Source organism: Colossoma macropomum, unplaced genomic scaffold (genome assembly GCF_904425465.1).
Source record: "Colossoma macropomum unplaced genomic scaffold, Colossoma_macropomum, whole genome shotgun sequence".
In the NCBI taxonomy this organism is placed as follows: domain Eukaryota; kingdom Metazoa; phylum Chordata; class Actinopteri; order Characiformes; family Serrasalmidae; genus Colossoma; species Colossoma macropomum.
This window is the reverse complement of record NW_023494793.1, coordinates 40,158,063-40,181,851: the sequence shown is the minus strand read 5'-3', so window position 1 is coordinate 40,181,851 and position 23,789 is coordinate 40,158,063. Positions and strand designations below refer to the sequence as shown.

The window sequence follows — 23,789 nt, the reverse complement described above, 5'->3', positions numbered from 1 at the left end:
CAGGTCACATTTTTCTGTTTTGCATAATAATCCAGTCCGTTACCTCTATGATAATTAGGGGAGCCACCGAGAGCAGTAGGAGGGGATTGATGAATATTTACGAATACATTTGCATAAATTATCATAATCGAATTCGGCAATTCCCGCCTTTTTTCATGCCCGTTTGGGGACTGATCTGGATTTCACCCAATAGCGACGTTTTCTAACAGGTGGGCGTTGCCCTTAGATACTCAGCTGAGATTTGATTGGCTGCCGTGTCGCTCTCGGGCACACGCCTCCAAACGGTTACCATGCTTACACTGCGTTTCTCCGGTGACGATGCAGCGACGAGAAAGCGAGAGCCAATGAGAGGCTGAGGTGGGCGGGGCTTAGCGGCCACTGTCAACTGCTCGTTACTATCAGATCACATTGAACTCGGCACGGCTGCCGCGAGACGCCGACTGAGGCTTCACCGGCGAGGAAAATGAACCATATCGCTTTTATTGAAAACACGACGAGGTAAAACGGCTTTTTTGACTTCTCTTTTGTCCGTTATAAACACGTGTGGTAGGGCTGGTGTTGTTTTTCTTACAAGGGTTCATTCGCCAGCTTCTTGTTCGAATTTCTCCGTTCCACCTTAAATGGTGCAGCAGTTACATTGTGCCGCGTGAGGTGCCAGAACGTAACTGCTGCACCATTTAAGGTGGAACGGAGAAATTCGAAAAGGAAGCCAACTTCAGCCTCGTGTTTTTTCTTGGAGGAACAGCAATCTGTGTCTGTGGTCTGTGGTGGTGTAGTAGCCTCCTCGTCAGTGTCTCCTGAAGGGGCATCTTCTTTCTTTTTGTTGTCTTGTGTCAGCATGGCGAGGGAGGAGGGAGCCAGCCTGAACACTGTCCACCAGGATAGTTAACAACCTTAGTTTTGACGTTGTAAAATTCGCATATTCGCCTCAAAGCGGGCAGCTCTTGAATGTTGTGAACGCCAGGAAGTTGCTACTGCGTGCTTGCAGTGTTGCTGTAGTGTGTATGTGACCTAGAGACTGATGGACACCATAATAAAGAAGATAATGAAGAGCCTCTAATTGTGGGTCCATCTCCTAAACTGTACTTAAACCCTCCCTTATTGCCCCTTATCGATGCTCTTACCTGGAAACCTTCAAACAAAGACATTTTCTGTGCTTTCTACGGTGCTGGATGCAATAACAGTGACCACCAAGGCACATGAGCTCCATTTTGATGGCATACATTTTGCATGGCTTGCAAAGGGCTGGTTGTTTGCTTTGCAAATGGCTCGAATAGAGATACAGTCATATAGTGGAACTGGACTATCTGTTTATAAATGGACCTGCAGAGCATGCAGAGCCTCTGTTATGTGCTGCTCCCCTCTTGGAACAGTCTGTCAGAGCAGGCATGTTCTGTACAGCCTTTCATATCTCTCATTTTCTGCAAACTGTTCTGATTATACTTTATATTAACACTTACAGCCATAAGGCAGTTTTGCATAATTGTATTGATCAATTGCAATTACAATTACAAAGTATTCGTATGAGACAGCCACACACGCCACATGTTGTTATATTCAAGAGACCCTAGGCTACTCAGATGGGTCATTATTTGGCCGGTGAATGCTAACAATTTTGATATCTTTATGAATTTGGCCCTTTTCTGAGCAAAAATTGACTTCGCATCTGCTATTTTCTTTGTACCGACTTTGAAATTGTTGTCAGCTCAAGTACCTTTCCAGAAATAATTTGGTTTGTGGTTTTATTCTGATATTTATTATTGAGCTAGAGGTGAGTGACAAGGCAAAATGTAATATCACGATATTTCAGGAAGTGTTTTATGATACGTGATGTGTCACGATAGTCAAAACAGACGAAGTAACTGTTCTGCCCACGTTTTAAAAATACTATTCGCTAAGTGGTTTGTAAGTGCTAGGCTACTCAGATAGGTCAGGTAATCCTAGCAGAATTTTGATATCGTTATGAATTTGGCCATTTTTTGATCATTGATCATGAAAATTTGCTTTGCACCTGCTATTTTCTTATTATATTTGCCTATACAGGCTTTGAAAATAGTTGTCAGCTGAAGTACCTTTCCAGAAAGTGTCAGATGAAATTGTTGCGTAGCCACGATATGCTCAGAAAAAGCATATTGTGATGTAATTTATCATGATGACGATATACGTTGTCGTATCGCCCAGCTGTATGATTAGCGTTAGGTAGCCATATTTTTTTTTTTTTTGTCATATTGCATGCTGAGTGCTAAAACTTTGATATCCAGCAAAGCAGAATATTTTCCTCAGTGTGAAAATAAGTTGTTTTTTTTTTAAATAAGTTTTATTCATGTATTTTATTATTCAGAAGGGCATAGACACGTACTATCAATTGTAATAATTTCTATTGACTTTTTATAACACTTTCACTTCTGCATATTACAGTGTGCAGGTCTCCTGTTTAAAGAGTTGATCAGCGCTCTGTGTGCTGCCTTGTTGTGTTCCTGTTGCTCTGGAAGAGGCTTGTGACTCAACTGACTGGCTCATTTCTTTTCTGTTGTGTGATCTGCCTTCACACCGACCCATATTTACACTGTCCAAAAGTTTGTAGACACCTCCTCGTTTCTTCTGAAATGAAGGGTTTTAATAGGGAGTTTATCCTCCTTTCCTGTTGTAACAGCCTCTACTGTTCTGGGAAGGCTTTACACTAAACATAGCTGTAAGGGGTTGACAGCATTCAGCCATAGGTCCACTCCGCCTCAGCCCAAAGGTACTGGATGGAGGGCCATCACAGAGAATGCAGCTCTTCTGCTTTGCAGTCCAATGATGGTGGGGGGGGGGGTTTATAGCCCACTAACTAGAACTGGGCAATATGACAATACTAATTGTGATATCTTTCATCACAATATGCTTTTCTTAGCATATTGTGTATATCAGTACTTAAAAAACTCCTCCCAACTCCTCCCATGTTTGATTAAAAAGAGAGTATGAGTTGTTCTAATTGGATTTTGTGCAGCACAGTGTGTGAAATGTTGAATTTGATTCATAGTTTTTGTTAGTATTTTTAAAATATGGCACAGCTTTGTCTGCATGAAGTTATTGGACGTTAGAAAAAAATGTCGTGACACTTTGTGGGGGAGAAAGCTTTTGTATAGGGAGAAAGCATGAAGGTTCACAGGAAAACAAAAGCTAAGCTTTTTTTTGCTTTAAATTTTTAATTTTGGGGGAATTTTCAACACTGCTGTCTTTGGGTACCTACCCTGCAGTATATAACATGTATCGGTAAACATAAAGGCCCAATCCCATTTCACCCCTTGCCCCTACCACTGAGCCCTTACCCCTCGGTTTTGCATGTTCACGTCTAGGATTAGGGTGTCCTGATTCTTGTTGAGATAGAGGGGTAGGGCGAAGTGCTAGGGCTACATGACCCTCCAAACGGAGGCTAGATGGAGCACAAGAGACCAAAGAAACACATAAATGTGAGAATTTTCTCCATTAAAAATTATGATAGCCATTGTTTTGTCTTAATTTAATGTCGTTTCAGTGTATTATGATCCTTTTCTTCGTAACGATCATAAAATCGCTAGTAGTATCCTGATGTCTTGGTAGCTAGCTAGCTAATTTCCCGTTCCACCTTAAATGGTGCAGCAGTTACATTCTAGTGCCTCAGGCGTCAGAACTGCTTCTCCGTTTAAGGTGGAACAGGAAAATTCGAACACTAAGCTGGTGAATATCTGACTTCAGCTTCATATCACCAAAGAATTAGGGGTGGGCGATAATAAATAATTGCCCCCCTCTTTGAAGGCATATGGTGCCCTAAATGTAACTAAAGCCCAGCAGTGAGGAGCTGAACTTTACCCTCCTCTGCTATCACTGCAGACTGGCAGGGTCACCTACAGAGCAGCGCTAGTAGCTGTTAATGAAGTGATGCTCTTTTATTTTGAGGGTCCCGTTTCATAGGGGAAGATTTCAACCTCGAAAACAAGGGGGTGGGAAAAAAATAAGAAATGGGACTGGGCCAAAATATCAACAAATTAAGCTAACATAAGCTTGTTTTATACTAGAAATCAGGCAGAATGGTGACGAGTTAAGCACAATGATTCTACAACATGGCGACGGCTAAAATGCATAAAAGGGCATTTTATTTCTAGAAAATGGACAAAGCTGCCTGTGTGTGCCGATGTTTTAGGCTTGTATTAATATTGTTCACCTTTTATCGTAAAATCAATTATTCTTTCACTGATTTTCATGATAAACTGATCATCAGCCCAATATGGACCCTGACCACTTTGTAGTCTGTGGCCCAGTGGTTGAGAAACCCTGCTCTAGCTGGACGTTGGGCATGGTGACCTTAGGCTCGTGTGCAGCTGCTCTGAGCGACCAGTTCTATTGGTCAAAACATTTCTGTGGAGAATAAACCGAATTAAACACATCAACAACGGGCGCACCTTAGCTGAATTCACAAATTAGACAAGCAGTTTTGCTCTTTTTGGACGTATGTAGGGTCATTTCACCCTCCCAGTGCATGAGCACATAGCCAGAAGGAGGTAGGATTGCTTCATCTTCATCAGTGTCATGACTGACGAAGCGCAGCAGTTTATAATCCGTATGTGAGCAGTCCTTTAGAGAAGTCTAGCTCGCTCAGGTGACGGTTTTATGGATTTATTTCACTTTCAGTCTGAATTCAGTCGGCTACATCCCCTAAACTGATATAAAGGCACTGCGTATGGTCAGTATGAGAATGTCAGTGAATGTTTTGGGTGACACCGCTGGAACAAATCTCCCTCAATTGCAGAATAAATTTAAACCTGATCTCATAGAAGCCTCATATGACTGTCTGTTGGGAGGCACAGTCCTGCAACCGAATCCACCACAGTTCACCGGTGCATGCAAAAGTGTATTGTTTCCTATTCTGTGCTCTAAGCTTTTTTTCAGCCTCTGAAAGTTCAGCACAAAATAGTCCTGTTGGGGGAGGGTGTAGCCTACGTGTGTTGCAGTGGGCTTGTGTTCGGGGGAGTAGTTAGGTTGATGGACGTTCCTGATCACCCACTGCTAATCAACCTAAGGCAACTCACCTTCCTCACTCATCACAAAGGGGCTTTTAGAGCTATAGGTTGGGTGTGTTGCTCAGGCCCTGTTCTATGGGGGAGAAAAAGCAGTTGAGCTTTGGGGAAAATGCATTTAGACAGTTTGACCCCATCTAGGTCCAGTGTCATAGCGTGCAGATGACTTTAAGGTATGTAGAAGGGCTCTAGTACTGTGGTATAGAGACTGATTAGTCTACATAGCGCTAATATTTGCAGTTGAGTGCAAACGTTTGAACAGTCCTGGTCAAATGACACGTTTTGCTGATTTTCTACGTGAAAATAAGTTACACATCCCTTACAGGGAACCTAAATATGACATCTTCTGCAAACGTTGGTGTTCAGGTTATATTTATGTGCTATTGGAAAAAAATAAAATGCAGCATAACTTTTGCAGAGACCACCATTTTTTTGTTTTTTATTTTTATTTTTTTTCCCAATATGATAAATTAAGCAAATATACAGCAGTTGTGTATTAAACTATGCAGAAGTGTGTTCTCAGTATAGTATTAGCTTCTTTTCAGTTAGAAAATCAACATAAACATGTAATTTGACCAGAAACGTCCAAACATTTGCATAGAACTGTACAATAAAGCCTAAAGTCCTCACTGCAAACTATGTATTGCAGCATATAACATGTCATGGACATGCACTGATTCTTAAAACAAGCCAATATTGTTTGAATATCCCAAAGATTATATTATTATATTGCTTTATTTATGTTTAGCACGACTTAAAAGAGCCCTCTGAATGCTTTTTGCTTTCTATTCTTGCAAAAAAGGCATGGGGTAGTCCAGTAAGTTCATGAACCATCATATAATCATAAATAAGCAGTTGATGGGAAGAATACAGCTAAACATCTTAACCCCTATCTAGGTCCAGTGTCGCATCATACAGATAACTTCTAGGTATATAATAGGGTTCTAGTAGTTTTGGGTAGAGACTGATTAGTCTACATAGTGCTGAGACATGCAGTTGTATGTAAACGTTTGAACAGTCCTGGTCAAAAGGCACGTTTTGTTGATTTTCTAAGTAAAAAAATAAGTAACACATCCTCTGGGAACTTAAATATGGCATCTTCTGCAAACGTTGGTGTACAGGTTATATTTAATTCGCTGTTGGAAAAAATAAAATGCAGCATAACTTTTGCAGAGGCCAGATTTTATGATTTGTTTTTCCCAATATATTAAATTCAACAATACACAGTATTTGCACATTAAAATGCGCAGACGTTTGTTCCCTGTATAGTATCATCTTCTTTTCACTTAGAAATTCAACAAAAACATAATTTGACCAGAAATGTCCAAACCTCTGCATACAACTGTACAGTAAAGCCTGAAATGCTTTGAGTCCTCACTGCAAACTATGTATTTCAGCATATAGCACGTCATGGACGCACGCTGATTCTTAAAATAAGCCAATATTGTTGGATTATACCAAAGATTATATTATTTTATTGCTTTATTCATGTGAAGCACACTTAAAAGAACCCTCTGAATGCTGTTTTGCTCTCCATTCTTGCAAATAAGGCATGGGGTGGTCCAGTAAGTTCATGGACTGTTTAGTTTTTAGTCACATAATAATGAACAAGCTTCAGCCACACATTTTATTATATTTTTGAATAACCACACACTTTCCTATGATGAACCTCTATGTATTTGTGATGCACCCTCAGTGATTTTGTTCTGTAGCCACATGTGGTGCTGCAGCAGGCTGACTCTGAGGGTGGGTTATAGGGCAGTAATATAAATCACAATGCATACGTCACATACTTGCAAACGAAACTCACTGCTATCCTGAACGATACATCACACCCCCTCCATGACCTACCGGTCAGGAGCACCTTCAGCAATAGACTCATTCAGCTCCGCTGTAGTGAGGAACGGTACAGGAGATCGTTTGTACCATCAGCGATCGCACTGTACAACACCTCCTCACTGTGCCGGGACATTACTGTATACTGAGCCACTGACAGGACAGGCTCACTGAGCACCAGCTGGACGTGACATTACATTACATCACTCATAAACTCATATTGCTATGCTCTGCCACTTTGTTTATACATTTATGCATATTTCACTTTGTTTATGCGTCCATAAATGTCGTATTGCACAACTGTTAACGCAGGTTACTGTTTACGATGCATAGTCACTAGTTCATTCACTGGAGGGGACACGCGCCACTGCATTGGCAACTGCATAGTATTTATGCGATTTACCTCTTATTTTGGTACTGCACATTTATTCGCATTGGTGTTTTAGTATATTTTATTATTTATCTTTACTTTCTATATGTGTATCTGTAAATGGTGTATGGCGATACTTTGCTGTTTATTTTGCTCTTGTTTTGCTCTTTACTGTACTTTGTGCTGCTGCAGTAGAAGACTTTCCCTCTGGGATTAATAAAGTGATCTATCCGTCTATCCGTCCATCCAGTTATCCAGTTATCCATCCATCCATCCAGTTATCTGTCCATCCGGTTATCCAGTTATCCATCCAGTTATCTGCCCATCCATCCATCCAGTTACCTGCTCATCCATCCATCCAGTTACCTGCCCATCCATCCATCCATCCAGTTACCTGCCCATCCATCCATCCAGTTACCTGCCCATCCGTCCATCCAGTTATCCGTCCATCCAGTTATCCAGTTATTCATCCATCCAGTTATCTGTCCATCCGTCCATCCAGTTATCTGTCCATCCGTCCATCCAGTTATCCGTCCATCCAGTTATCCAGCTGTCCATCCAGTTATCCAGTTATTCATCCATCCAGTTATCTGTCCATCCGCCCATCCAGTTATCTGTCTATCCGTCCATCTAGTTTTCCGGTCGTCTGTCCATCCAGTTATCCATCCACTTATCCATCCATCCACTTATCCGTCCATCTATTTTATTATACATGTACTTGTTTAGAGTCACGTCAGGTCCAAAAGTTTGGAGACGCCTGGTTATTGAACGTGATGTCTGAAATTATGAGTATTAAAAGTGAATTTGTCCTCCATTGCTGCAGTAGCAGCCTCTACTATACTGGGAAGGCTTTGCACCAGATGTTGGAACATTGCTGTGAGGATTTGATGGCAGCCATGAGAGCACTAATGAGGTCAGTTACTGATGCTGGATAATCAGTTCTGGGTCACAAACTCCTGCCAAAGGTAATGGATGGAGCTAAATCACTCCAGAGAACGCAGCTCCGCAGTCCAATGCTGGAGGGCTTTATATCCCTCTAGCGGACGCTTGGCATTGGGCATGGTGACCCCCTTTGCTGCGACTCCAGAACGTCCCATCTGTCCTGTCGTTCAGTGCGTTTCTACTAAGATTATACAAGCTGTATACACGTCTGGATAATTTTGGACGTATTGCCCACCCTGAGCTCCCACTCCACTCAATGGGAAGTGCTTTGGCTCCCGTTTAGACCTTACACACAGCTGTCAGCTCGCTGAGCCGACAGTCTTATTAAACGGGGAACAGAGGCTGCTTTGACCCCAAAGTGGGCCGTCTGAGTCTGGGCCAAGCCGATGCCATTATCGGGTCCCTGTTAGTCTGTCACTCTCACAAGGAGCTGTTTGGTTGGAGACGGTCATCCTATTGGATGGCATTGACCAGACAGCACCTTTAGCTGAAGATGAGAGAGAGAGAGAGGGAGAGGGGAGAGAGAGAGAGAGAGAGAGAGAGAGAAGGGGATAAAGGAAGCAGAAAGAGGCATAGCAAGAAGAAGAAGGATAAGAATGCAGAAAGGGGTGGAGAAAATGAATGACAAAGGCACAGGGAGGAAGAAAAATGACGAACGAGAGAAATGACAGAAAGAAAGGGAGGGAAGAACAGCGAAATCTGGAGAAAAAAAAGAAAAACAGAAGAAGACAAAGAAGAAGGAAAGGGAGAAAAACAGAAAGAGGGCTAGAGAAGGAGGGAATAAAGTGGTGAAACAAAGGAGAACAGCAGGAGGAAGAACGAGGGAGAGAAAATGAATAAGAAAGGAGAGTGAGGGAGACAGAGAGGGAAGGTGAGATGTGGAGAAAATGAAGGAGAAAAGCATGAGGAAGAAGGGATGGGGAAAAGACAGAAAGGAGTGTGTGAGGGAGATGTGGAGGAAATGAGAGGGAAAAGCATGAAGAAGGAAGGAGGGAAGAAGAGCAGGAGATGGAGGAAAAGAAGAAGAGGGGGGCTGAGAGGGGAAAAAAGAAAGAGAGAGGGAGAGAGGTGGAGAAAAGTAGGCCTGAAGAAGGTGGAAGAGAAAGGATGAGAAGGTCAGAGGGGAAAAAAGCAAAAAGAAAAGGAGAGCCAAGGAGATGGATAAAATAAAAGAGAATGAGATACAGGGAAGAGGAAGAATAAGAAGGAGGCCTGAGAGAAAAGAAGAAAGGGAGGGAAGACAGAGGGAGAGCGATGGTGAAAATGAAGGAGAGAAGCATGGGGAAAAAGATCGAACGAGAAGGAGAGGGAGAAAGAGGCGGAGGACATGAAGGAGAAAAGCATGAGGAAGAAGGAGAGGGAGACAAAAAACAAAGAGCAAGAAAAAATGAAAGAGAAAGAGGCATAAGGAAGAAGAGAAAGCAGAAAGAGTGGTGGAGAAAATAAAAGAGAAAGGCATGTGGAACAAGACAAAGAGATGGAGAAGAAGAAAAAGAAAGAAGTAGAGAAAACGAAAAAGAGGGGCATGGGGAAGGAGGAAAAGAAGAACGAGAGGGAGAAAAGACAAAGAGAAGTGGAGAAAATAAGAGAGAGAGGGAGTGAAAGAGGGAGAAAATGGATAAAGAGGCGTGGGAAGAAGGAGAGGGAGACAAAAAACAGTTAGAGAAAATGAAGGAGGCGTCTGGAAGAAGAGAAAGCAGAAAGAATGGTGGAGAAAAAAAACGTGGAACAAGACAAAGTAGAGATGGAGAAGAAGAAGAAAAAAAGAAGTAGAGAAAACGATGGGGAAGGAGGAAAAGAAGTGCAAGTGGGAGAAAAAGACAGAAAAAGAAAGAGAAAGAGGGAGAAAATGGAAAGAGAGGCATGGGAAGAAGAAGAGGGAGAAGAGAAATAGAAAGAGAGCTAGAAAAAATGAAAGACAAAGAGGCATAAGGAAGAAGACAAAGAAAAGATGGAGAAGGAAAAAAAAAATAGTAGAGAAAATGAAAGAGAGGGGCGTAAGGAAGAAGAGAAAGCTGAAAGAGTGGTGGAGAAAATAAAAGAGAAAGGCATGGGGAACAAGACAGTAGAGATGGAGAAGAAGAAAAAGAAAGAAGTAGAGAAAACAAAAAAGGGGCATGGGGAAGGAGGAAAAGAAGAACGAGAGGGAGAAAAAGACAAAGAGAAGTGGAGAAAATGAGGGCGAGAGAGAGCGCGAGAGAGAAAAGAGAGAGAGAGAGCGAGAAGGGGCAGCCGGCCCTATTTTGCATTTAAATTTGAATTGACTGTGGAGCGGATCCCGCTGATTAAGTCTGCGAAGTGAGAACCTGCTGTGTTGGATTCCCTCACTCAGAGAAGCCCCACACAGGCGGCCTGCTCCGCACAAACAGGGCTAGCAGAACTGATTTGGGACGCAGCCCCTTCCTCTTGGCTCGGGAACGCGTGCGGCAGCCTGCGGACGTCTCTGGAGGATCGCTGGCCTTTTGAGCTTCACTGTTGCTTCTACAGTTACAGCAGGCTGGACATGTCCAACCTAAGGGCCTGATCACAGAGCTGCTTGCGCGGCTCTGCTGCTTGCTAGCCAGTTGCCACCTTGCCAAGCAGGGCAGTGCCAGGGGCGAGAGCTGGGCTAGCTAGCAGGTCTACTGCTCCAAGCAGAACACGCAGCAGATGGAGGATCTCTGGCTGCAGGCCTGGTTAGAGGCGAGTGGTTGGTTGTGGGTAGGAATATAGGCTAACACTGTGCTGCAGGCCAGGCCTGTTGGTGGGTCACCAACCTTATACACAACATAAACTGGGACCCTGGACTGCTCGATATTTAGTTTGCTAGTCATTATGAGAGCAGTGCTTTAACGTGGAGCTCTCTCAGGTGGTTGGGTTTATAGATTTTTCACAGTTTCACTGTAAATCAGTGAGCTGCACTCGCTGAACTGGCCTAATAGTGGTCTAGTGGTCTAGTTGGGCGCATTGAGCGTCACTCCGTCATTATCTATTCCACTAATTTCATCAGCGTTTTAATTTTTGGTCCTATCATAAATGTAAAGTGGTCAGCCGCTCAGTTTAAACAAAACTAGGTTCTTGCAAAGTAGTGATAGTATTGTTAGTATTATTATTAATATTATGTTTAGATCTGGGGTCGGCGGCTCTTTTACTGCCCTGTTGTGGCTCCACAGCAGAATCAGATTTGTAGGTAATAATAAAATAATCCTCCTTTACAGTAAAATAAAGCTCTGCTGATCGTTCAACACAGTTTAACAATAAATGGTCTTAAACACTGGACTTAATGTAGAACTGCTAATTCACCCTTTAACCCTGAAGATTGGTGTGCAGACTGCTGGTCACCATAGCAACACAGACAACAATCTCATCTAGCTAGTATCTAACGAAAAAGCAAAAACTAAAAAACACTAAAAAGTCACGAGGCTGAAGTCAGTTTCTCATTCGCCAGATTCTTGCTCCAATTTTCCCGTTCCACCTTAAATGGTGCTGCAGTTGCATTCTGGCACCTCAGGCACCATTTAAGGTAGAACGGGAAAATTCTAATAAGAAGCTGTGAATGAGAAGCGACTTCAGCCTCATAAAAAACCGAATGTTGAGAGACGTTTTACAAGAAACTGTTCCACTTTTGAGGAAAAGTTTCCTGCTGGAGATGCGAGAAAAGCAGCTATAGCTGAGCCAAAGCTTAAAGCAGAGCAAAGTAAGTCTGCGTTTTTTATCCTATACTGGTACATCAGCACATACTGAGACATATTTACAGCCAAGATGGTAAAATGTGCATAAAATGTTGTGGCTCCCAAGGTGGTTTGATTTTTGTTGAAAGGACAAAATGGCTCTTCTTAACATTTGGGTTGCTGAGTCCTGATGTACTTTAACAGGGTGTGTCCTATGTTGAGCTGCCTAGTGTGTAAACACTTTAAAAGGCCGATATCCTGCAGATTTCCTGGATTTAATTTTTTCACTTTGAAATCCTCTGGTTTTTGGTTTAATTGACCAAAATCCGACATTTTACATGACCTTTTTATCCCTTACAATTAAATAAACTGTTTTCATTACTGTGCCTTTAAGACTGATATTGTGGTGACACCACAACCACAAAAAGGCATTAATTACACACACACACACCAGTAATCACTGGTCACTAATGTCTGCTGATATTATCAACCAATTGATAGAGAAGTTGGGCCCTGTTGTGACCACTATAACTGCAGAAATGAACGTTTAAGCAACAACATTGGAATGAATCGATCCAAACTTCATAATAAATCTACAACTGATCTCACAGTGGCTACATACGCCTGTTGATTATCACATCAGACTTCATAATGCTGTGCAACATGCTAATAAGCCTCTAAACAGTCATTGTGATCATCTTGACTAATCAAGGTGCTCGTTGGGGGTTTAAATGTAGCAACATGTTTTGCAATTCATTCATATTACACACATTTTGGTAATAATTTAGTCCATCTTTAACCCTGTTGTATCATAGGTGCATTATTGTGTTTTCTGTAAATTGAAACATGCAGTATATCGCTGTTGTCGGAAGAAAACCTCATAGCTCAATGTCTGTCGTTTAATGTGAAAATACCTGTTGCTCTTTACGTTATGTGTGAATTTCATGATGAATGGACCGAAAGAAACGGCCTAAAATTACTTGGAAAAGTGTGTTTTTTCCTTCTCCTGTAAAGTTACCATTTTAGAGATACAACAGCGACAACAGCGATATTGTAGTTGTTGTTGTTATTATTATATTATCACTATTTTATTATTATTATTTTTTTTTGTGCAGCTCTAACCAGAATTTCTTTAATCCCCCCTCTAAATGCCCCCTTTCCAGTGCTAATTATCTTCACTTCGGAATAGTTTAGCAGGATAAAGTTTTGGCTCCTGTTTGTTTTTCAAACATGGCAGTGTTTAAACCTAAAAACCTGAAATATGAGTTTAATTTAACCCCTCCATACTGGTCAGTCCTGCTCTGAACAGGCTATTTGGTGCTATACTGTAAACAAAAAATACAACCGTTATTATCCCCCTGGACTCTATCTTGTTTGTTAATATTTATATGCATAATTTGCATTTTTATAGTAGAATTACAGGTTTGTCCTTTATCTCCTGTTTGCTTGGTAAAATATATTGGAAATACAATAAACAGCCACACCGTTTGGAAACGTACAGCATCTTTATGAGATATTATAATGAACCAGCTGAACAGAGCAGTAATTCATCGCCGGCTTCAGCTACTCTTCAGTAACATCAGCTGGCAGTGCCGACTGTGCCTGCAGTGCAGAAGTCACATGGAGAATATGAAAGGAAATAACATTGTGGTTTCAGTTGGGATGCTTATTGGATCGCAGAGGAAATATCCTCAGACTCGGGCAGCTCGAATGAGTTTGTTATCTGGGTCACTGAGGAAGCACATGATGACCTGAGCTGAAAAACTCTGACAGTGACAGAGTGAGAAGAGGACGTGTTTATCTGAAAGAGATTAGTGCGCTGCGCTTTCTCTTCCATTCCTTTTCTCTCTCCTACGAAAACATTCAGTCTTTGTGGATAGTAGGGGTGTGATAATGGAGTGCGTCGTGGAAAGTGGACGTCCTATCAATTATGACGTCTTACAAAACAGATAGTTCCGGTCCTAAAATCTGATTGGCTGAGCTGTGTTCGAAGCCGTTGTAAAATCCACGATATACGCACACCTATGACCGCCTCACAACCACTGAATTGTGTATCATTGCGCCACATTACGAACAACCCTTGTGCTGTTAATGGAGTAATCTTTGACTCTAATGCTGCTCGCATGGACCACTGAGTGCACTGATGAAGTAAGAACCTGTTTTTGGTTTAAACTGAGGGGCTGACAACTTATGTTCTTAACTAGAACTAGGCTGGTCAGCTAGCTAACAGCCTAAACAGCTCCATCATTAATATCACAGGCTTGAGTTAAAGCACTTACGGTATGATTAACTGAAAAACTGCAGTATAAACGTCTAATAATGTCTCTTGAATGACTTACACACTTCAAATGTCAGTGTTTCAGTCAGAAGTAACTTAGTGTCAAACCCAGGCTGAATCCCAAACGGTTCCATACTCCCGAAATAGTGTTCTAGGTATGAAAGTTTAGAAATTCTAGCCTCTACAGCCAAATAGTGCATCATGTATCAAGTGTGGATGTGTCTGAATCCCAAATGACTGTTTCTTAGCTGTATTTTGCACTGTTGGGCTGCAGGATCCAGTATTTAAATCCCTACGTAGTGCACTATGTAGGGAGCAGGGAACCGTTTGAGATTCAGCCCCGGCGTGAGAAGAGGGGCGCTGCTGGATTGGTGCTAAATAAGACTCTCAGTGGAAATTTGGTGACTAAAAAAGTTCCTATAAAGTGAAGGTTTTGCATTAAACAGTGTTGTGTTATCAAATGTTCACAATTCTACAACAGAAAGTTAAAAAATGAATGAAATGACTACAATATATAGCGATGGGCGACCGAACGTTCTCCTAATTCAGTCCATGGTGGCTTGTTAATGATACCGTACTCTAAAGGAACTACATGTCTTGGCGGAATACTTGTTGATGTTGATTATTATTAATAATAACTTAAATTATTTTCTGAAAGTGTGTATTTAATCATATTTCACATTATGTGCTAAAGTAGATTTTATCGCAGGGAGGGGAGTGTTTTCTAAGTTCTACTTTAACACACACAAAAACAGGAATAATACTTTACATAACTTCCATAATGTTTGATCTGTAGCCTGTTTGGTCAGATACTAGAGTAGAGTGTGACCACAGTGAACTACATCAAATTCCAAACCTGACGTCGACCCTAAACAAGCTTTTCGGTCCGGCAGCTGTGAACTTCTAAACAAACTGGTGGGAGCCAGAAACAAGCAGAATACAGTTCAGCGAACAAGATGCTTTACAGACTGACTGGGACTAAACCACATTCAGGTTCATCTGGAAATGATTTAAGAGGAAACTGATATTAACACAGTTTTATGGCTTCGTCTATAATGCAAAAGGATGCTGCTTTGTTTGGTGGAAGGAATTGCAAATATTGCAGGGCCCATATCATGAAAAACCAAAATTATTTGTGAAATACAGCAGCTTGAAGTAACATATCGTCACTGTCCAAAGAAAAACAAGTATCTTGAAAATAGTAACTTCACAGGAGAGGGCAAAAACTTTCTTTACTTTCAATGGAAGTTAATGGAAAGAGATTTCATTCTAAGCAGTTTTGGAGTGTTTCTATTGGTCCAATCGTCATGAACTTTTCACACAATGTAAAGGAAGACTGCTGAGCTCAAATGATGCAGAAAAGTAAAAATCGCAAAAAAATGGAGATGCATGTTTTTTTTTTCACTGGACAGTGACGATATAAGTATTGTAAAATTTCAAAACATACCATTCACTGTCCAGTCTATATAATCTATATATGGAAAGCTGTGCTGCATCTCCTGTTTCTGTGATGCCACCACAACCAACTAAATTACGTATATCCGTCTATTCAGCCTACAGCAGTTTAGCCCCGCCCATTCACACTGAACTACATCCAGACCTTGAATCCAGTTTCCAGTCTAGGAATTGGTCAGTGCTAGTAGATGGTGGCCAATCAGTGGCATCAACAGTCCGGTTAACTACCAGTGATTAATCCAGGACTGGAAAGTGGAATTACAGCCCAGATTTGAAGACATTTGTTTTAAAGAGAGCATTTCAACCTTTTGAAAGAGGCACAATACAGGGCAGCCCAATCAGAAAAGAGCTTAGTTGTCCTGTATCAGTCTTAAAGGCTAAAAGATAAAGCGAGATTTAAAAAAAAAACAATGCTGTAAGTGGATATAAAGAGAAAGAATAAAATACAAAAGAAATAAATGAAGTACAAAGAGGCCCTTTAAAGCGCCTCTGATACAATGTTTGGGGTTCTTTGCTTTACCTTTTTCATTATTTTGCAGAAGTCTGGTATAAAAGCAATAACATCCTGTTTGCCACTGAATCTCAGCAGTGATGCTACACGCTGCCTCTCGTGTTCTGTTGCTTAATAATGCCATTGACTTGTTTGGATGTCAAAAATTATAAACAGTCAGCATCAGTTGTTTCTTCTTTGCATAACTGGGGAAAAATTGTGAACCGTGGCCATAAAAGAAAACAATAATTTGCATCCTTTAACTGCAGGAAAATCACTGTAACACAAGGCCCGACATACCTAAGGAGTTCATATAACAAAAAAAGTATTTCATTAAATTTACTCGATTCAGAGCTGTATGTCATATACCAGAGGTCACTATTAGGCGGACCGCAGTCCGAGTCCAGACCCAGATGCTGTCCTATGCGGACCTGGACCCATAACCGATAACCAATGGAGATTTATTTAATTTCGATGGGTGGTCCTATTTTAATCAGCCTAACTTTTCTAGCCTTTACGGTAGCTCTACCGGGAGACTCACAGACCAATCGCATGCATTGTAATTATCACACGTGGCGCTACTCAGCCAATCATATCTGTGCATTACGATGAGCACTGAGACTCGAGTGAGTGGCGCACACACAGGGGAGGGACGAGGCGAGAAACAGCAGTCGGAGAAGAAAGTGAGTCAGAGGGAAGTTATTTCACACGTCATGCTCTAAAAAGAGAAAACTGACAATAAATGTTGTTGAAATATGACTGAACTGTACTTTATATGATTTGATATTCACTTGTCGACTACATAAGATGTTGGTATACCTACTAGGCTACTTCAGTAAACAGTATATGGCACTGAGGCATAATGCAAGTTAGACATTATGATGTTCTGGACCTTTTCTTTAGGACAGTTTCTCTAACTGGACCATATTGAATTTCAATTAAATACCCCTGTCATATACAATAATAATAACTTTATTTATAGAGCACTGTTTATACATGTAGTGCTTTACGTTGAAAAGGTTGAAAAAAAAGCAGATAGACTAAAAAATTGCACTGAAAATTGAATAAAATAAAATTAATAGAAGGTAAAATTGAATAGAAATCACATTTGCATACAAATTGATATTTATGTCAGATTGGTTGATCAGAGAACGCATGATCTGGTATAAACGACATGACTGCAAATCTTTTTTATTACTAAATATACCGACATATCTGGAGGAATGCAGTGGACTATAGACAATAAATACATACCCTAAATATTTGAAAAAAGCTCATGAAAATAACCTAAAATGACTGCGTACTTTATTGAATATTACTGTTGTAGTTGATTACAGTCGATTATGAATAACCAAAGTCACACAGCCCTACTGAGCGATGCTTTGCGTGTCCAGTTGTGCACTTTTTTCACCAGCTGGACCAGCCCTGCATTGGAGGTGAATTCTGGCTCGTGCTCAGGGATTGTGCTGGACTCGGCCGTAGGGTCCACCAAACAAAAACAACGTTGAGGCTGGAACAATAGCAGGAGAGAAACTGTTTAGCTGTGTTTTTTTCTGCTGGGTCCTGAACAGAGACGGCACATCTATACCCGAGCAGGGCTGTGCGTGTGAAAGGTGACGGTGGTGCTGTTCACGCGATGGTGTTAACACGGCCACTGTCCTGAGTGGTCACAGCACAAGGAAGTATTCATACACTTAGTGTGTGAAACCCTCTTTGTTTCACGCAGCCTGAACACAGGGACTCTGCGCAGGGCTCTGTGTGCTTAAAGATAAAGATCCTCTGCTTGAATACAACAGGCAAAATTGTGTTTCAGGCTTTGTTAATGGGAAAATGAACAGGCTGGGTGCTGGTCAGATTTATACCCACAGTACTTTTCTAGTTGCACCAAACTAGAAATAATATTTATTAAATAGAATGACTTCTGACTCATACTTTGACATGTGTATGGGTGCTTAAGTACTCAGTGAACCATTCAAGGTGCCAGTATTCAAAAACTGAAGTCACCATTCAGGCATTTGTTACATTTCATTACAGAAAGATGAAGAAAATAGACAGACAAAAATAAAAATCAGTAAAACACTCATTTTAAGTTTTAACAGGAACATAAAATGTTACAGTTCTGCTTGTTTTGTAAGTATGTAAGCATGTATGTATATGTATTATATTACATTTAATGCCATTAAACATGAGTGCCTGAACGTGACGTGACTGAGAGGGCAGAGTGCAGCCAGCTCTGGCACGGCCTTTCCCTAAAAAACTAGTCTGACTACTATAACTCTGAGCTCAGTCCAGAAAGAGTGGAATCTATTTTTCAAATAAACTGATATATTGGCACGCCGTCCAGGATGTGGAGGAGGAAATACCTCGTGTAGAAGGCGATGAGGCCTTGTCCAATGTTGTACCAGTTAGCTTTAGTGTTAATGTTGGCTTATTAGCTCATCTGAAGTGGCAGCCGCTGTTGCGTTTTTCTTTCAACATTACTGTAGCACGGCCTCTGCTACCCTGGGTTTAGGATCGACTCCCGCAGCTGCCATTTAACTTTAAGTTTCACACCAAGCACAAACAAACGAAACTGAAACAAAACCGAAGCTAAGCTGGCCAGTGGCTTCAAACAAGACTTTAAGGCACTTACACTGAACAAGAAGCAAATTAAATTGGCCTCCCTGCGGGACCGGAGGCAGTGCCCAGGAGGCGGGGCTCAGGACTCGCATGCTTCCCCCATCCCTTGCAGATTTCATCCTCTCCCTGCCGTCTTTGCGGGGTTTTGACTGGTTTCGGAGTTCGGGCCCCGCCTTCCTGCCAGCCCTCGCGGCTCTCATCGAGGCCCCAGGGGATGGGCGCATGCCACAAATACTCATTTGAAAGCCCATATTCAAAGGTTTTCCTCTGTCTGCTGCCAAATTTTGCGCTACTCACCTCTTTACACCTGTGCTATCACCTAAAAACTAAACCCACGGTCCTACTTTGTTCTTGTTCCTTTCCTGAGGTTAACCGGTCTGTTAACTCTTACAGATATTTGAATATCAAAACTTGAGTCTGGTGTGTTTTGTCGCTCAGCATGGACAAGAACCGCCTACTTTGACTGCACTATTGTGTTATTTGACTGACATGCCAATCAACCACTGGACTTTGTGTAGATTCAGGCAATTATCATACTGCAACAAAAACAGACCCATGCGAAACAAAGAGGTATGCCCAGTGGCAAAAGTGTGACATATCTTGGTTACTTGCTACTAAATAAAAAAAAAAAAAAAAAATTATGAAGATAGGATGCTATGATTATTTTTTTCTCAATCCAGCAGCTGTCTTACTCTGAAAGGCTCATCGTTGTATATGAACGAAAACACAGACTTACTTTTCTCTGCTTTAAGTTTTAGCTCAGCTATACCTGCTTTTCTCGCATCTCTGGCAGGAAACTTTTTCAAAAGTGGTACAGTTCTTGTGCAATGTCTCAAATTTTTTTTTTTTGTTTTGTTTTTTGGCAGCAGGTACCATTTAAGGTGGAATGGGAAACTTAGAACAAGAAAGTGACTTCAGCTTTGCAACTTTTAAACGTTTGACAGTTTCTTGTTGTGGATTAAACGCATCAGAAAACCAGCTGGAGTGATTATAAACACAGATAAGTCCATTCGTCTCCAAATTATCGACGTTCGTCCTAAATCTTTCTTTCTCTTTGCCTTTTCGTTATCTACTAGCTAGGCGACATTGTTGTCTCCATTGCTATGGTGACCAGCAGTCCGTGCGCCAACCTTCAGGGTTAAAGGGTGAATTAGCAGTTCTACATTAACTCCAGAGTTTAAGACCATTTATTGTTAAACTGTGTTGAACGATCAGCAGAGCTTTATTTTACTGTAAAGGAGGATTATTTGATTTTTACCTACTGATCTAATTCTGCTGTGGAGCCGCAACAGGACAGTATAAGAGCCGCATGTTGCCGAATCCTACAGTGATGCCCAGTACCGTATTGAAATCTGCATATAATTGCCACTTACTCATTCACCTACATAACCATTGTCAGCTTTTCATTCAGAGGGTTCCCTCCATTGTTAAGCTGTCAGAGAGGCTTGGCTGTTAGTGGATCTAAATCATCTGTAACGTCAGATTTGTGGTATGGTGATCATCACTGAAATTGCCTTTTAATAATAGTTGAAACTTTACTATTTTAGCTGAAACGGTTGTTCCAGTAATGTAGTATGGCACTTATCACCCCACCATACTGTAGCGTGGTGGCAGTCGTGGTAAGCCCTCTCTCTGAGACAGCTGTAGCGTTCTGTTAGCTGACTGGGTTTTTGCAGAGATCAGGCTGGGAGGAAATGCAAAGCCTCTGACAGGAAATGATCACGACTCCTGCTCTCTGCTGGTCCAGGCAGAGCTGCGGAGGACACGCAGCACGAGGCTGCAGCACGCGGCATAATCGCTGTCTGCTAGCAGTGCAGTTTGTCTGGTCGGCAGAGTCTATTGTGTTGTTAAGTAGTTTAGATGTACACAGTGTTTCCCCCTCTTACCCTGAGTGCAGTCGATCGGCCAAGACGTGTCTGGTGTTTGAAGTTTGGTTTTGCACTGGAGCTACAAGGCTAATATGGCCAACAAATAATTAAAGCTTATGGATTTGCACTAGGGGTGGAATAAAGAATGAAGTATTATATCACGATATTTCAAGACACGATATGCATCACAATATTTCATTTTTCTGATAAAATTCTGATGAAGTAAGACCACCACAGTCGCAGCAGTGTTCTTATCAATGTAAAATATTTAAATAAATATGTATTTACAGTTAACTTGCATGTTTCAGTACCAAAAAACAAACATATACAGTCATATTCAAAAGTTTGGGCACCCTTGATCGAATGACATGTTTTGTTGATTTTGTAAGTATGAATCAGTGAACACATCCTCTACACTGAACACACGTCTGGACATTTTAATGCATTAATAGTGTTTATTTCACATTTTTAAAAAAAAAAACAAAACATTGAATGTGACCTCGGCAAAACGTATGGCACAGATTTGTTCAGACATTTGCATATGATTTGAATATGATAAACATGTTTGTCTTAGTCTGATTCTAAATTCTTAATTCTGGCCACAAGTTTCATTGCTTTGGTGCAAATATCTGTCTATTCCTGGTGTAATGTGATGTAATTTGTCACAATAATGGTGAACATCATATTACTGACCCCTGCAGCCTGGTCTGAGGCAAGTGTGTGGTGATTTGAGCAGGCAGTTAGCACAGTGCTAATTGGTGAGGTATACGTTTCCACGACTTGCCAGCAACATTTGGGGTAAGAGCAAAAATACATACATCACGTTTTTATTTTTGCTGAACACTGTTGTACTGTTGTGTCTGTTCGCATGGCTAAATTATTAGTATTTGAAAGCATCATAACTGCTTTCATAACTGTCATGTGTCCTGCTGTTTAGCAGTGCGTGGTTGCTGGTAGCCCAGCGGCCAGTTATAACTCCAAAAGTATTGAATTTAATTCAAGCTCAAGGCTGCTGCTGTAGTGCGTCTCAGAAAGGCACTTAACCCTGAGCTGCTCGTGAACAGAAGAATTCAGTGATGTCCTCAAGGACCTGCAGCTTGGCCACTGTTTTAGTTCTGTTCCCGCTCCAAACATCGCAGCCAAGTAATTAAAGGCCACAGTCTTCAGTTTTTGTAGAGCTGTGAAAGAACAGAAAGAAGCTGGTGTCCAAAAGGACTGGACTGAGTGACGGTGCTCTGCAGTATGGGTCAGATGTTTGGAGACACCTACTCACAGAGGGATTTACTATTTCTTCTTCTTTGTGAAGACACTGCGTATCGCTGCTGTCGGAAGAAAACCTCGTAGCTCCATTTTTGACGTTTTTCAGTTTTTGACATAATTTGAAAATGCCTGTTACCCTTTAAATTGTATGTAAATTTCATGATGAATGGACTTAAAGAAACGACCCAAAATGACTTGGAAAAAAGTCTGGTTCCATTGACTTACATTAAAAGTAAGTCAGGTTTTTTCCTTCTCCTGTAAAGTTACCATTTTGGAGATACAAGGTTTTCTTCTGACAGCAGCGATATGTGGGATTATGCACAGACCAAAAAAAAAACTCTCTTATATTTTAGTTTCTTTAAAGAAGCCTGATTTTCTCTCTTGATGCAGCTTTGCACCCTCTTGCCGTTGGCCTATTGCTTCCTTTTTTTCCTTCCTTAAATATATTTTTAAATACATATGCATGGGTACTAAACTCTTCCAGCTACCAGTATTCAGATACTGAAATCACTGCTTGTGATCACAATATTTGGCTATTTAAAAAAAAAAAACAAAAAAAAAGCCGCGGCATGAAGTTTGAGTTTTACGCTACGTTTATGTCTCGTCTTCTTCTGTGAGTTTATTGGCTGGATGTAAAGCAGAAATCTGATTACTGTCTGACTCATGTAGACCCAGAGTTTCACATTATCTGATTACTCAAGTGCATGTAAACATGTTGATGGGATTACTGACAAAATCTGATTTTCTGCAGTTATCGGATTATTAAGTGCATGTAAACACTCAGTGTTGTTGATAATAGACTGTAAGACAATGAAAATGGCAGCTCTTTCAAGTTGTGATGTTGATATCAAAATGATTAATCTTTCGCCCCTAATATTAAATAGAGTATTTAAAAGTGAAGCTAAAGAGCGCAGTAAGACCCTGGTACACTGTGGGCAAACAAGTTGATCTCAAGTATGCACGTATAGTGATTCTTACCTGAGTACCGTTTTACCGTACACTCTCAGAAATAACGCTACTAAACTGTCACTGGGGCAGTGCCCCTCTTGTCACTGGGGTGGAACCCTCAAGGCTCCATCTCAGTACCTTCAGTCAGGGAACATAACTGAACCATAATCCACTGAAATGATATGTTCTAAGCTGTACTGACTCCACACACCCCGTCTCGTCTCCAGGCTTTTATTTTACTGTTCTGTTTTAAAACATTCAGTTATGAAAAGGTACAAATATGAACTTTTCACCTGGAAAAACTCATTTAAGGTTCACAATCAGACCTTAAAACCACTGTTGTACCTTTGAGGGAACATTTACACTGTTTGTACCTTGATGAATGAAAATGTACCTGAACAGAACCTTCATTTCTAACAGTGTATCGTCTGATATCAAGGCTGATTTCAGTTTTTTTGTTATCTCTGCTTCACTGATACATTTTTGCCTTTTTCTCGATGTACTTTGAACTGCAGCTACAAAAAAACTTAAAAAATGTAGTTATTATTATTTTAAGGGTAGTTTAGAGAACAAATATATTCGAACTACTAATTACGACTAATAATATAAAAAAATAAAAAATACCAAAGAGTATTCGGGTCCTGTGAAACGCTGTTGGACCAGCCCTAAAAACATACAATCAGAAAACAATCAGTCTGATGTGTCCGGATGTTGGACCGTTGCTGTAGGTGTGTTGGCACCAGCGCTGAGATGTAAATGTTTTGAGCTGAGTTTTTGTGAAGCGCCTGAAGCCGTAGTTCTGTTAGTTCTGCTTTCCGCTCTGCGCTCCTCTTTTTCCTGCAGCTCCGTCTGACCCAAAACTCTCCGGGCCTGACAGATGGGACGGCTAAGAACTCGAGCAGACTCGCTAGTCCGTTCTTGGCTTTTCCGTCACGTTCCTGTTCCCCCAGGACTGAACCGGCTCTCCTGTTCTGCGATGCGCGCCTCCTGCTTTTATACACGTCAGGAGGACTGGACGGTAACATTCCCGACACAGC

General features: G+C 41.2%; 1 protein-coding gene across 1 annotated transcript in view; it reads left to right on the top strand.

Moving 5' to 3' along the window:
* The first annotated feature begins 396 nt into the window (after positions 1-396).
* The window catches only part of fcho1 (FCH and mu domain containing endocytic adaptor 1), a 108,675-nt gene continuing 85,282 nt past the window's right edge, over positions 397-23,789 (top strand). The window contains 1 exon segment of the mRNA XM_036579536.1: positions 397-498. The gene's annotated coding sequence lies outside the window, so the exon portion shown is untranslated.